Here is a 10,741-nt window from a genome sequence, read left to right as displayed (position 1 = left end):
AGTCTCAAGCTCAGTTATGCTATTTGTTCAATTCTCAGTTGATTTTAACACGCATGACATTATTTTATCCCCGTACTGATTTCGTGGTTATAATTATGGGAAGTGACCGAAAAAAAAAGCAAACACGAGCCACATGTTTTCTGCTATCTGTGGGTGGATAAACAGCGAGTCTCTGTCTAGATGCAGCTCAGGTCTCTCCTTCGTGTCATGCTTCTGGTCTCAGTTTATCGGGGTTTTGGTAACTTAGAATAATAACTGGCATTTGTTCAGTTCACTGAAACAAAATGTTATCATCGCCGTAATTTATATACTAAAACCGTTAATTACATTAATGCAGCTGAACCGAAGGAGGCGAGAGCTTTGAGAATGCTGCAGATTTTTGTCGGTTCTGTAAACTGACAGTTTGAGTAGAGATTACATGCTTGGCCTGTTCTGAAGGCTGTTGATTTGATTCGGCTCAATGAAAGCATCAGTTAACCAGAGCTGCGTTCAGCATGCTGGGATGGGGCTGACGGCACGGCGGACGGAGGGAGGGAGGGAGGGAGGAGGTGGAGAGGATGAATGTCAATGAGAATAGAAAAGGAGGGCTGCGTCGTCTCTCCGCTGTCATTCTTATAAATACAAGCAACGAAATCTATCAATTAGTTCTTTTTTTTTTTTTACATTCTGCATCCCCTATGCTGCTCCTTGTCTCCATATCTCTTTATCATTTCTCTCTCTCTCTCTCTTTTTCGTATCTCTCCTTCCCTCTGGTTACCAGGGAGATTGACAGCAGCATTGTGAGGTTCCTGGAATCTCAATCAAGGGCTGTAATTCCAGAGTCAACAGAAACCAACAGGCACCGCGATGGCCCTCGATACACAGCAGTCTGTGTGTCATGAAGAGAATATAACAGGTACCGAAGTGTGTGGGAATGACTCATAGATCATACATGTTTGTTTTTATGCATTAGTATACCCACACTTGCAGCAGAACGGACCATTCATATTACTCAGTTTGCTCTTTTATTACTCAGAAGACGTAGGCTAATGGATTTTTTTTTTGCTTAAGTTTTATTTAAGTAGGCTGGCGTATTAGTGCAAGGAAAACAGTGACTAAGTTTTAATAATAATTTGAATTCTGTGAGAATAAGGAAGTTCACAGCACAATTTAATGGCGATAACAAATTTATAGAATAACTGGCCTTTTTTTTTTTTTTATCAGCCAATCAGAATCCATTAATATAAAGGAATGAAGGAATGCATATATATTCATATTATCAGGAGAAAATTTCACTCTCTAATAATGATTAATGTGATGATGAATGCTTTGCATAGGTTCACACAACAGCTTAAATAAGTTTTTTTTTAATGCATTGAACAACAGATAAAGAATAATACAATAGATAATACAAAGACAGGGATACAAAGAAGATGGATTAAATGAAAATATAAATAAAATAAGAGAGAAAAAAAAAAGAAAAGCTGCAATAAGTACGCGCGCAAAAAGTATGCTGACTGACGTCACTGTTGTTCTCGTGCCTGCCGTAAATACCTCATACAACCGATTGTGGTGGAAACATTAAGAAAAGCGACGTCTGCAATAAAAGTAGTGCGAGTTCATTCTTAAACGCGAATCAACCGACAGCCAATTCACGAGTCGCGCGCAGCAGACCACAAAACTGAGGAGAGCAGGCCCCGGATGAAGACACTGGCGGGACACACGACCTAAAACCTCAAGATGAACTATTATATCTACATCACTGTGAGTTACCAAAAGCACACAAAACGCTCAGCAGACGCGAAGCACAAAACGGTGGTTCGAGAAAATTCTGTCGTATGAGTTCTATCACGAAACGGACGGTCGCGGTTCTTGATGCTGATTGGTTGAGCCAAGTTCGGGTCCCTCGCAAATACGTTGTTTGCGATCACGTGGTTCTGATGACGCGCGAAATGCAAGCGGCGTGATTTTTTTTTGTTTGTTCTGGGAAAACAAATCAAGAAATTCATCGCCTCAGCAAATATATTCCTTTGTTTACCTTTGCGTGTTGCTCGGAAACCGCTTTGTAAACCCACAACCGTTTGGAGAAAGAATGTTTTTAATATCATTGCACTTTATTTGCTTTATTTCGTGAAACCTCGCCGCGTAAATTGATTAACTGTTTTATAAAAGCAATAACCCACGCCTTTGTGTCGTGCGACAACACTGTTATAAATTCACTGTAAACCACGGCTTCTTGAGGCTTATTGCTTCTTTTTGGGATGGTAAGTAACAGAAAATTACAACATACTGTACTCAAATACAGATAAGACAACTGTTTTCTTCCTCTGTGTTAAACGTGGCCTAGTAGGTCAGGTAATTTGGTTTTGGTTTGAAATTTAGACCTCTGACTTTTGATGGCAGACTTGAGTTTGAGACATTGCTGAGAGACCTTTGATAACAGAAGCAGGAAGCATAACCAAAATTTCTGTTTACTTTCATGATCAAACCATGTGTCGAAACCATTCCCCCCAATTTAATTTTCATAACATGACGCAATTCCAAGTATAACCAGATAAGAGAGATCAGCTGAAGTGTAGCACAGCATTACGTAAGACCAGAGGCTATAATAAATATAGGCTATATTAAAAGTAAATGTTGACTTGAAGGAGATATCATTGTTGTTTGTCTTTGGGAGGTATACTATAATGTCTCCGTGCTCGTCTCCCCTAATCTCTCTTCCCTCTATCTTTTTTTTTTTTTTTTTCTGTCTTGCTTGACTTCTTGTCTCCATGGTGATCTTCTGCTTTATGTCTTTCACTCATCTCTCTTGTTCACTTGTTCCGTTATTAGCGCTGAAGTGAGAGGCTGTGTGTGTGTGGCAGTTGGGTTGTAATAAGGACGGGAAGACTATCGTTTAGCCTATCTGTCTCCTGCTTTCTATCCGTCCCTTAATGAGGCAAATTTTGTGAGTTAAAGCCTAGGCTATAACTCTGTTTCAAAAACAAACTCCCGCAGAGGAGAAAAGGAAGAATGATTTAGGCGTCTTCTCATTCAAGATAGCAGCTGCATTAGGAATAGCTGGATTATATTTATGTATTCAGCAGATACGTATTAATTTGAATTTTGTTGTGAGTTCTCGTATTGTCTACCAGTGACCCTGTATTGTTAGTGAAACTACTTGAACGACTAGAAATTTATTAAAAAATGTCAGCCATGTCACCCTCATGTTGTCCAAATCAACTTCTTTATGAGTTTTCTTTTTCTGATCATATTATTAAGCGTTAAAGTATATATTTGTCACAATTCAACAAAATAATGACTAGGGGGTATGATAATAGACTGTTTAGGTACAATTTTAGTATTAAAAATAGTATTATATAGCATATTGTTTATTTTATTTTAGAATTTTCTATTGTATTTGTAATTTAATATTTTACTCATTTGCATGAATATTATTTGGTATTATGTACATGTTAATATCTTGCAAAAGAAAACCCACATACAATGAAAAAGTTATATTTGTATATAATTTATTTGATTTGACAATTTTTAATAACAATAATATATATTATATAATTATTATTTCTGTTCATTTTATTTATTCTATTTATAGTATTATCTGCATTCATACAAAATTGTAAAACGCTAATCAGAAATTTTAGGATTTTATTTGGCAAATTTTGCATTTTAATCAGACTTTTATATTTCGCACTTGTTTAATAATAATGTTTATGATTTCATTAATTCTATTCCATAATGTATTTTGTTTCTGATAATTATTTATAATAATCCAATAATTTCTAGACATGCATATTTTGAAATGTATTTAAAATGAACCTTTTCATTTATATTTCTTTGTTTGTTTTCCTCCGGTTCATCTTTAGTCTAATTATTAGCCCTCTCTTTTCTCATTCATTCATTCTCTCCCTCCTCCTTCACCTTTCTCTGACTCATGAGTGAATGACGTGTTCTCTTACGCGTAGGGAGCGGAGGCTCTTTTCATTTTTCTATCTCTAACAATACATCAGTATCCCTAATGAGGAGAACTGGACATCGACGTCAGACGGTTTCTCCTAGTCTTTCTTGCGGTCTCCTATGCTCCCCAATTCTGTTCTGTTCCTTTCAGAACTCTTTTGAGCACTGAAATGTCTAAACAGCCACATGTGATGGTGACCTTGGGCTTTTGTTGAATGACCAGCATCATGTTCAGTGGTCAGATGTGTTGGTTAGCTGCCACATTCACCAGCTGTGATAAGCCCAACGCCATCTGCTTCCATTTCGTTCTGGAACAGTTTGTCGCCCTTTTTTAACATTCAGAAACCTTCAGAACTTTCTAGCAGATGGTACTGTTTTAAAATAATATCTTCAAATGGGACAGTCTTTATGCCTCATTGTTATTGAGAGCTGCTGGAGAGACTAGCTTTGCTGGTCATCAGCGTATATGTGTGTTGCGCTTAAGATTCTTGTTTCTGCCAGGCTTTTTAAACATAACATTGGTAAATCAGCTTCATTAAGAAGGCCAGCTGAATTTGACTTAATATTCATTTTTTCAGAATGATTAAAATAATCAGAGAAATGGCTTAAATGCTAGTTTGCTTATGCCACCTGATTGGATATTTTCAAGTCACTACTTTATTAAGTGGAACTGATTCATACTATTGAATACGATATTTATATGGCATTCATGGTATGTGAGGGATGCCATTATTATGTAAAACAAAACAAAAAAAAAATGTCAGACAAGATCCAAAACATCCCAAAACGTACAAATGCTATATTTTTCTGGGCTTATTGAAAAAACATGCCTGCGGTGAAGTTTCTTTTTGCACATTTTACCACGCTTTCAAAGTCACAAAGAAAATGTACCCAAAACAGATGTTTGTTGTACATTTTTGTGGCAGTTTGTAAATCAATAGTTTGGTGAGTGGAGCTAATTGTTCTTTTGCGTTTGAGAAAATAATATACAACCTACAAGCGGTGTGTTGCAAGATATCTCACAATTTAGATTTTTTTCTCAGAATTTTTGCAACTTCAAATTGCGTGAAAACATTCATTATGATATTTAAACTCAGAATGGGAATTGTGATCAACATAAAGTCACAATTCCTATATTTATTTGTTAATCCTATTGCAGAAACAGGCTTTTATTGTTCCTTTAGGTATGTTTATTTGCGGTAGAAGCGTGTGTTTTTTTTTTCCAGTGAGCCTTTTTCATAAATGGCTAGTCATTTCGGTAGGCTGTAGAGACTGGTAAATTGGATCTACTGTATATTTGAGTTTCTTTCTTGCGAATCTCTGGCAGAGACGGGCTGTGACTCCCACCAGCCCACGCCAAACCAGCACGAATGCACTGTTGTTATTGTGGCAGATTGCACGAATTAGATTCCTCATACAGAACATCACAGATATGGTTATAATTATAAACAGTCAAGAAATGAGCCAAGCAACTGCATAAATGTGTGTGTGTGTGTGGGGTCCAGAAAAAAAGGAGCCCAGAAAGTTTTCACACCTTTAATGAATCAGAGTTCTGAGAAAAACACTGAGCGCTGAGGAGAAAACACAGGAAAATGACCTTTGCTTGCATAGCCGAGCGCGGTTGGAGCCTCTGTGTTCATTAAAACCATCCAGCTCTACATCTGCATGGATAGAGAGAGAGCCGGAGGAGGTCTGTACGGAAGGAAAGGGGTGACAGCCCTGTCACACCGCTAAAAGTGCCAGAGTTTGACCACACAGTGAGATTCTCATTAGATCTTCCCTTCCCACACGTACACAGAGCAGCCCGCTGACACCCTCCTTTCCTCTCTCTCTCTCTCTCTCGGTAGAGGGGCTATAAATATATCCCAGTGATGACTCATATACCAGACATATCAATATCTCCAACTACGCACACACACACTTATTCACTTCAACAGAACAGACGCAGTCTTCCACCAACTGCTGCCGTAGCTTAAAGTTGTGAAATGCTAAAAATTCTATTATTTGTCTGTCTGTCTGTCTGTCCATCCGCCAGTCCAAGTGTTCAAATTCATCATTCATTTTTGAGAAACAGCAACCCATCTCACTATAACTATACAAGTAACTATATAGCAACTCCCTGGCATTGTGATAGCAAGATTCGGGCAGGCAAGTCTTCTTCAGATGATGTGAAATTGTCTTTGCAATTCTGGGTTGTACATTTTTTGCGTAGTTGTTTGTCGTGCCAATAAAACATGCTAAATTGAAGTGACACAGAGAGCGAGAGAGGTCGAGCAGCAGTGACTCAGATGTAGACGTGTCCGTGGGTCTGTGTTAAATGTGTGTATATGGATGCATTTATGTATGTCTAGCTCTATGCGTAGATGTCAGTCTAAGGTTTTCCCTCATCTTCCCCTGATGATTATTTTGTTTATTGCTTTTCTTCTGATGTGTCATTCTCCATCTCTCACTGCCAGCGCCACAGATGGAGAACAGCAAACACATCCTGACAGTCAGTCTCTCTCTCTCTCTCTCTCTGACACACACAAACAAACACACACACACACACACACACACAGTCACATCATAAACCCTCTGTTCTGGTAATATAATTGTCAATAACGTGTTGACTAATGTACAGTGGAAATATACACATGTTATGCTGTCATTAAAATAAAAGAAGATAAAAGCAAATAGTATGACAATATTATATCAGTTTACTGTAAGTGAACTTGTTTCTCAAATTGAGACTACAAATGACGAAAGCATAATTTAATTAAGGATGAAGCATATTCAGAAATGCCCTCGTGGATGTGTACATGTTTTTAAGGCCTGTAGTGATCCACGCTATTGACTGGGTTTGATGAGTTTGTAATAATGCCGTTGTTTTGAACAATAGATGACTTGTGTATGCCACAATATTCATTAAGGTCTTATTGAAAGAAATGGTGCACATCATGAACACAAAATAATCCATGATGCTTGAGCGAGGGAGAGTGAGAGAGGCTTGAGAGAATTAGTCATAAATTGAAACTGGGAGAATCATGATGTGTTTGGCAGTGGTCCATATTTACCACGAGCTCCCAGTGGATCTTCTGATAGAAATTCCTCATCTATCTATCTATCTATCTATCTATCTATCTATCTATCTATCTATCTATCTATCTATCTATCTATCTATCTATCTATCTATCATCTATCTATCTATCTATCTATCTATCTATCTATATGTGCATCTATCTATCTATCTATATGTGCATCTATCTATCTATCTATCTGTGCATCTATCTATCTATCTATGTGCATCTATCTATCTATCTGTGCATCTATCTATCTATCTGTGCATCTATCTATATGTGCATCTATCTATCTATCTATCTGTGCATCTATCTATCTATCTGTGCATCTATCTATCTATCTATCTATCTATCTATCTATCTATCTGTGCATCTACTATCTATCTATCTCTATCTATCTATATGTGCATCTATTTATCTATCTATCTATCTATCTGTGCATCTATCTGTGCATCCATCTGTGCATCCATCATTTTTCTACAGTGTTTTTGGTAATAGCAGTATGAAATGTGATGTTTAATGCTGTATAAATGATGCACGGCTGAGTCATTTTGTAGGAATCTGTTCCTGATGCACAGCTGTGTGCAGCGCTTGACTCATTCTTTTTAATTAAAGGAATGATATTTGATTTGATGTTTTCATCACATCTTCTGTAATGCCATTCACTGTCTGCCTTTTCTTTTTCACAAAGCTACCCTGACTTATCACCAAGTTTCTAAGAATGTCTTTGTGTCGTTCCATCTCCACCTCCCGACGATCTCTTCAAAAGACAGCCGCTGCCGGCTTGTGGCCTTGGTTTCCATGGACACCGATACTTGTCCTAAGGACCGACTTGTTTAGTTGACTCCAGTTTTGTACGCACATGCTTTGAAACCTGCAATCTGCAGAGCATCAAGATCACACTGTAACAAAAACTCTGACGTCAAATGAGTAAGGTCACTGAGAGAAACAGGATTTATATAGGAAAATGTTCCTGCACATAGAGATTTTTTTTTAAGTATTTGATAATTAAATGTGAACTGCCTTTTGCAAACCATTTTTCTTCACATTTTTTTTTAGTGGAACAGGATTCAAAGTGCATTTGGAAATCTAAATCTTGGAATGTGTGTCAATAAAGTATACAGTTTTATTTTAATGTGAACTTTATCTCTAGAATAAAGCAAATCTTTAGTAAAAACATTTACACTGAAATAAAAAATATGGGTAATTAAACAAAGGCTAGTCTTCTGAGCTATACATTTAAGCATATTTTATATTAAAATAATTTTTACATTACAGACTAAAGGTACAGTAGACTTCGGTGTGATTTTCTCTAGGGTAAATTATCTGATGCTGACATCTACTGGTGTATAACAGTAATGAGACGTACTTTAATATTGAGCTAAATATTACATAAAATACTTTATCATTCTCTCATTTTATGCATACAATTTCATATAAATAGATATAAATTATGTAAATCATGAACCTGAAAAAAAAATCTTCCTCCCTTTACTAAATCAGACTATTTTTATAAAGGCTCAGATAAATAACGCTCCAAAAAAATCCCCTTGTAATTCACAAAACTTTATTCTTTATAACATAGTTTCAAGGCCAAATCACAAATAAATAAAGTTTACCTGCTTGTCGTAAGACCACTCACACAGAGGAGAAAAGACCCCTAACCTGCTCAGTAACAAAGATTAAACATATTCAAAGGAGATATTACATTTGTACATCTGCTTAATGCAACTAACTTTATGAATTTCTGACATTAAAGTCGTATTTACACAGCGGGTAACAGAGGAAGAGAGAATTAATCCATCAAACATCCTCTTTAGGTGTCTAGAACGCTCGATAGGCCTGTGTGTAGTCATTAAAATCAAGGACTTTAAGAATGTAAAGTGGGATGCGGGTAAACACAGATGGCGTTGATGGCGTAAGCGTCTAACGGGCTGATTAATTTGGGTTAGGACGCGACTGACAGGTGAACGCACCAGTCAGATTACAGTTCAGCTCAGAAAATAGGAAATACGATGGAGCTCTCTTTAGACTAACAGCTGATTGGCCAGATGCTTGCGGCTTGAACAAATAACATGGCAGAATGTAAATGAAGCACAATCAAGGTGAGCAGTACAGCAGCTCTCAGACGGGAATGAGTCACTCCCTGAATACGAAGACAGAAATAAATTATCAAAAGTATAAATTCCTATAAACCACTTTTAATTTCCACTGTGTAAAAAAGGCAATCAACATCTTCCATCGAGCACAGGAAAGGCAGACACGTCTAGTTTAGGAACACTATTTTGCCTTCAGTTCCTTTTAGGACAAACAAATTATAATAAAACAAAGACAAAAGTACTTTCAGTAAAGAGCATCGTGTTGTGACGGCAAAGCTGGAGTGTTTCTGCAACCAAAAGTTTATCAAAACCATCTTAAGGAATCAAGAAAATATATAAAAAAACGTTCTGAACTTTTCATCTTGAAAATGTTAAGAGCCCGAAACTCAACATTTTCCACAAATAATCAATAAGCATACAGATTAAGAAACATTTGCCCTCGTTTTCGCAAATGCCACATTTATCAAAGCCTGCAATACAATATGTTGGTATTTGTTTGGTTTACATCTCCTGAATCATGCAAAGTCAAATCGCGAATCGCAATGCATTAACTGTCGAATGATGTAAGTGATCTGCACAGTCAGAAGCACAGTAAATGCGCTCTCTTCCGTTACATCGAAGAGGCTGGAGACATTCATGCTCTTGGGGCCGGACTGTGCATATCGTTTTGTCTATTGCACATTCAGAATCACACTCTTCCTCTTTGTTGAACTCACTAATCATTTCCTACAATGACAATATCACGATATAATAAAAAAATGGCCATTTAAGAAACAAAAAGGTACCCGGGCTACTCCACGCCAACACTTGGTTCCCTTGCAAAACATCCATGCAACACAACGGCTGACATATGATCACATGACATATTTTAGAAAGGAATGAGTTTAAAGGCTTTACAAATTCAGACAAAAAAAAAAAAAAGGAAATAAATATGGAGTCATACATCCCATGTGATTCTTAGGTAAACCCTGTAGACGTGAGTAATGGAACGTGGGAGAATCTTTCAGATGCCAACTCGCTGGCAAAATTTGAAAAAGTTGCCCTCTCTGCTGCATCAGCAAAAGCCTTTTGTAGTATCAGAGCACGTCTCTGGCTTAAGACTGCTCTCTGTAACAGCTTTGCTGGAGAACTACAACTGCTTTTGTTACATTAGAACAGATATCTGGTTTAATACTGGTCTCTTTTGGTCTGGATTGTAATGACGGTATCTCTGGTTTCTTTCTAGGTACACAGTCTTCAGTGTGCACTAGCACCGGAAACCCATCGTTCATTTCGCACAGGGCAACAGTAACAGCCTTGGATACAGGTAAACGACAGAAGCCGCAGTTCAAAGTAACAAAACATCAAGTACAAACGCCAAAGTTCCAGAAAAAGCAACATCGTAACAGATACAGTTAGAGAAGCATTCCATACATATCCAAATCTCGCAGCCGCTTTCAGACCAAAACAAGTGTTTGAAAACAATAATAAGCAACAAAAAAAAATACAGCCAAGTTACAAAACGTTTCCCTGCATAGACTCTTGATGAGAATTCAGTGTGACCGCTTCGCAGTAGGGTGGAATCATCAAGCGCATCTGCCTGCAGAACAATGTGAGGGGGATGGGGGGGGGGCGTGTCTATCAAAAAGAGCCAATGAGAGATAAGCAAAA

Source organism: Puntigrus tetrazona, chromosome 14, assembly GCF_018831695.1.
Source record: "Puntigrus tetrazona isolate hp1 chromosome 14, ASM1883169v1, whole genome shotgun sequence".
NCBI classification, from domain to species: Eukaryota; Metazoa; Chordata; class Actinopteri; order Cypriniformes; family Cyprinidae; genus Puntigrus; species Puntigrus tetrazona.
Note: the sequence above shows the minus strand (reverse complement) of the source record.